Source organism: Cheilinus undulatus, linkage group 3, assembly GCF_018320785.1.
Source record: "Cheilinus undulatus linkage group 3, ASM1832078v1, whole genome shotgun sequence".
Classification (NCBI taxonomy): domain Eukaryota; kingdom Metazoa; phylum Chordata; class Actinopteri; order Labriformes; family Labridae; genus Cheilinus; species Cheilinus undulatus.
The window spans coordinates 48,466,977-48,472,976 of NC_054867.1; positions in this window are offsets into that span (position 1 = coordinate 48,466,977).

The following is a 6,000-nucleotide window of genomic DNA, read 5'->3' on the forward strand; positions in this document are numbered from 1 at the left end:
AGTTGCACAAAAGCTAAACAGTAGCAATAATGGGTTAATAATGGCAACACGCAGCAAAAAACGGGTTGTGTGGCATAAAATCGGTGGTAAAATGGCAAAAATTGGATACGTGTGCCAAAAAGAAGTAACGAAAATTGGAGAAAAGGGGCAAAATAGTGTCAGTTATGGACCTAAAGTGGCAAAAATGGGCGTAAAGCGTTGCAAGAAAGGTTGACAAATAGCAAGACTGGGTTAACTGATGGAAAATGGCAAAAAGGGGTTAAAAGTGGCACAAAAGGGCACAAAGTGACAAAAATGGCAAAAAAAAAAAAAAAAGGCAAAAAAGGAGGCTAAAAAGAAGTGGCAAAAATTGGAGAAAAGCAGCAAAACTGTTGCATTAATTGGTTGAAATGGTTGAAAAAAGGTGGCAAGAAATAGTGATAAACAATAAAAATGGCTTAAGAGTGGAAAAAAAGGATAGAAAATGGCAAAAATGGGTTTAAAGTAAGGCTGAACGATTTTGGAAAATCATCTAATTTTGATATTTCTATATTTTTTTTACCCAATATTTCAATTGTGATTTGAAATGCACTTGTTCCTAAAGTTACTCATCTTATGTATTTTCCAACAAACACAAACAATAAATTATTCTTTTTAACAACCAACACTATATTAGACTAAACATGGGCTAGCAATTTTGAGAAAATACCTAATTGTGATGATTTTGACTTGTATTGCAACCTGGATTTGAATTGTTGTATTGTCATTCTGATATTTAGTAATAAGAAAGTATAAAAAAGACGAAAGTAGGAATTTTTGTTGACTATTCTAAAAAGGCACAATGATTGCATGATTGTATAATGCACAACACCTCTGCTACAAAGAATGTTTTGAACTGCTATTTTGACATAGTTTTCGGGTTAAAGAAATATTGCACCTTCAGCGATTTGAAAATTGCAGCAGGCTGTATTGTGATTTAATCTAATTTTCTATTAATCGCCCAGCCCTAGTTTAAAGTTGCAATAACACTGGCAAAAAGGAGTGAAGAGTGGCACAAATGGGAAAGAAATGAGTGGTGTCTCCTGAATAAATGCAGTCTTTCCTCCACGGAAAGAGGAAAAACTCATCTGTTCACACAGTTGGTGATGTGTGAAAGCTGTTTCTTCAAGGAAAATACATTTGATGATAAGATTCTAATTCAGCTGCTTTATTTTTCAGCTTAGTGAAGGCAGGTCATTTCGACCCGCAAAGACATGGGGAGTGAACAGAATATGAGGACATCTCAATGGTTAAAAGTGACCAAAAAGTGGCAAGAAAAGGTAATAAACAGCTAAACTATGATAGAAGTAGCAAAAGAGAGGTCAAGTCAAGGAAAATGGCAAAAATGGGTTTAAAATTGCTATAACAGTAGAAAAAATTAGTGTGGATGCTCAGCATCCCCACTAAAGAAGTCAAAAGTGGGACAAAAGTGCAAAAAAGAAGTGTTAAACCAGTGACATTAATGGGCATAAAGTGGCAAAAAAATGGCTAAAGTGGCAGAACAGTGGCAAGAAAGGGTGACTAACGGCAAAACTTGGTTCAAAGTGATGAAAAAGCAGTAAAATGGATGGAAATTGCAAAATGCACTTAAGTTTGCTTTAACAGTAGTAAAAAATGGTGAAAATTGTCAAAATGGGATACATGTGCCTAAAGGAAGTGGCACAACATTGATATTAATGTGAATAAAGTACCAAAAAAATGTTAAAAGTGGCAGGAAATGGTGATAAACAGCAATGTTGGGTTAAAAGAGGTGAAAAAGGTGACGCAAAGGATGGAAATGGAAAAGAAAGGATTTGAAGTCACAAACAGTGGGAAAATAATGGTTTAAAGTGGCAAAAATAGGTGGGAAATGTCAAAAATGAGATAACGGTGCCAAATAAAGTGGCAAGAAAGGGGTCCAACCGAAAAAATGGGTTAAAAGTGACAACAAAAAGGCACAAATTGAATGGAAAATGCGTGGAAAGGGTTACAAAAGTAGCATGCATTAAAAAGTTTAACTTCAGAACCCAATAATAGCTTCACACATTTTTCAGCTCCAAATAAGCTAACCGTTAGCAAAGATGCAAGCACTGAAGCTGCTCATGGGGGCCCAGTCAATCCAGTGGGTGGGCCTGCATGGCATTTTGTTAATGACCATTGTCAAAGCAATACTGAGGCTATTTTCAAATGCCTTGGAATGCAGTATTATGCCCAACCTTCTTACATTACCAAGACATTGAATTAATTGCAATTATCTAATGATGAAGTGAGTAATTGACTTGATATTTTAATCAAATGTCAGCACTAGAAAAAAGATGCATAATAGTTAGTTGTTATATTCACTGAAAGAAAAGAAAAATTCCCCTTGAATAAGCTGACAGTTCTTGAGAACTTTGACACGTCTATGTTAACTTGTGTTTTTACACAGCTGCACCTTTCTAATCAGTGAGTACAGTCATCTTTCCTCCTGCACAGTGGCAGACAGTTGGCAGGAAAACTTTGAGCAGGAAATGTTCTTACTCTTCCCAATTAGTTCTGTTGATATCATGAATAACTTTATCAAGATTTCCAGTATCCTCATATCAACTCAGGCTTAGACTTACACATAGTAGCAGAAGACATCCATCCATTAATTAAGAAAATGATCAAGTCTAAACCTTTTTTTGATTGAAAGCCAAACCCTGATGGTTGTGAATCAGAAAAACAGAACTAATCCCTCATCTGGATGTAATTTTATCATCAGCTTGCTTTTAGAAACAAACAGCTCCGTCTAGAGAGTCTTCAAGTAGAAACATCCCCACTGACATGTGAATACAGCATAACAGCTATGACTAAAAAATGATAATTGTCCAGTGGCAGTCATCCCAGAGCCAGCCATCACCCAAATCTGATCAACTGAACCTCGGGCCCAGGGCCATCTGCCACCTCGCTTCATCCAAATCCACTGATTAACTTTCAGGGATAGCTTGCAAACAGACTGACGATAACAAATGAGTGAAAATATAACCTAATTTGTAGATGGAGGTAAATATCTTTAGCACAATATTTTGGCCATATCGCACAGGCTGGCTGCCATCTATTCCATGTGTCATCTGAATCATGTTGCTGAAACAAGGCTGCCACAGCATCTGGGTCAGTGCCCGTCTCAGAAGGAAATATCATTTAGTGTGTGTCGTGTTGGTGATGGAGGGATAAAGAGAGAATTTTTAATTTAGTTCTACCAAAGTTAGACTGGAACTACTTTGCTTCATGCAGCCTGAAGGCATGTAAATACACTGCCACCCCCATCTTTATCACACTTTATCTCTTTCTCCGTGTCCCCTCTCTCCCACACATGCACACACCCATATAGAGAGTTAATCAAGAAGCACTATCAGGGAATACAAAACTATGTTACTTTCACATCTAGCAGTAATAGCTCAGAAGGAAATGTGTCCTGGTGGCTGGTGATTTTAGATGTGTAAATGCGGGTTTAAATGTACCAACATGCAACTCCAGAGAAACACATATTTCTACTACTGTGCTTTCTATTAATGCTGTGATGGGAAATGTTATTGCATCCTGGATCATGTTTATTTTCAAACCCCAGTGCTTCTCAAGTCAGACTGCTGTCCCGTCTCACAAATGATTGATTTTTTTGTTTTTTTCTTGACTTAAAACCTCTGACTTCAGAATTGATGCTTCAGAAAATCATTTGGAACAAGGGGTGCAAAACAGCTGCAGGATTTTTTTTTTTTCACCATGAGATAAATGTTTTTAAACGTAAGATAGGGGACTGGGTGAGAGATATGTGCATGAAAAATGATACATACAGTATGTGCATCTAACCTTGCAAAGCAGATGGATACACCCGTTTCCTTGTTTCTCACTGGCGAATCCATCTTGCAAAGCTCCCATCTGAACTGTTTGGGCCCGGATGGAAAGTGACAGGACCAATCAGAGATGCGGGGCAGTACTTTAAGGCTTGGCAGAGTCGTGACATAAACAAGCAGCAGCAAGAGGCTGGTGCAATTATGGCGGAAGAGATTAGCTTGGATGCTGCAAAAGCCCCAGTTTTATCAGAACTTGACGACATTTCTTCGTTAAAAGAAGAACAAAGAGCAGCCTCGAGTTGTTTTATTTTCAAAAACAACAAAAGTCGAGTACTTACATGTCTACAGTTGCCATGTTTCGCGTTATTCCTCGGTAGCTGCGCACGCACAGCTGGACAGTGGCTGCTACGTGTTTTCTTGCTCTGATTGGCCCGTAGAGATGTGACAGACAGAACGTTCATCCAATCACACTCCAACTTTTTTCAAAGCCTCTGCTTTTTCTCAAACATTTCCTATTGAAGCTTTCAGGTTAATGTGCATCATGATAAGACAAAAAAAAAAATATTTTGGGGCCAGCCTCTTAAATGAACAGGAAGCACGTTACAAATAGCTAAATGTCAGTTGTTGGTGTTTTTTGGGTGATTCACAAGTTTCATATCAATCAATCAATCAAACTTTATTTATATAGCACTTTTCATACAAGAAAATGTAGCACAAAGTTCTTTACACACAGACAGATAAAATAAAAGAAGATAAAAGGGGGTTTGACCCAAACTCCCCCCCCCCCCCCCCACACACACACACACACACACCCCACACACACCCATACACACCAACAATCCATTCTCAGTAATGGCAAAAATGCATCATAAATAAGACACTAGTAGAACAGAAAAATGTATGTACCCAGTACGCACAGAGGAAACACTATCTTGAAGGTTTAAAATGAGTAAACACTGGAGGTTAGGTTAAAGTGTAAAATAATAAAAGGATGCTGTAATGAGAATAAAAACACTAAAAGGTAATGGCAATATGCTCAAGGAAGTCCACAAGCTTCATCTCTTTTCAAAATGAGACATGCAAAAATCTCATCATAGCGCCCCCTAGCAACAGGAAGTGACACAAATGTGTCACGTCATTCCTTTTACTGTGCTTTACCTGTTGACCTCTGATTTTGAAAGAAAATCAGTGAAGGATGTCTCACTGGCAATTTCAATGTCTCGCCAATTTGACAGGGAGTATGTGCAACTCTCACTCCAAACATCTGACTGCTTTCAAATTTATCATGCAGGATCAAGCTCTGCCCCTCTACATATTCAAAGGTTAATTTCAGCGTTTTGATGCAGCACCCCCACTGGCAACAGGAAGTGACACAATTGTTGTTATCTCGCCATTTCACAGGAAGTCACTGCTGAAACACTTTAAATGAGGCTTCCGGTTTGCATCAAACCTCACATGATCACGGTATGCCCCTCTACATATTCAAATGTGAATTTAAATGTGTGTAACATGTTATTACCTCCGCCAAGGAGGTTATGTGATTGGCAGGGTTTGTTAGTTAGTTAGTTTGTTGGTTAGCAACAGTTGTGGGCGGATTTTGATGAAATTTTCAGGAAATGTCACAAATGGCATAAGGAAGAACTGATTACATTTTGGGAGTAATCCGGATCACTGGATCTGGATCCAGGAATGTTTTAAAGGATTCTATACTATGGGGAGATAGGGCTACTGGTGGAGGTCTGCACTCTGTGAGTGCTTTTCTAGTTGCTAATGTGCTACCTACTGCAAGAAAGCAGAAGCATCTCCGACATTAAAGGTCCTGTTTTTTTCCCATTTCACATGATAACAATGCTAGAAAGATTGACATGCTTTCTGTGTTCTGCTGCAGCACACAATGCAGGTTGCTTACACCCAATTATTCTCACATTTTCGCGCTTGAGAAGCATCCCAACATGTGCCAGGGTGCAAGGGTCCTTCAGCGCTGCTTGCTGCCCTAGTTATAATAATGATTCAAGGCTAAAACACAAACCTTTGTGTGTAAGCCGTTTTAGTATGTTTTAACTGCACTGCTTTGCAGATGAAAGCATGCATTGTTGTTCCATAACAAAGTCACAGCGCCACCAGCTGGCCTGGCATGAATACTGCATGGTTGTTACTTTTTTTTTTTGTTTTGTTTTTTTTGTTTTTTTTT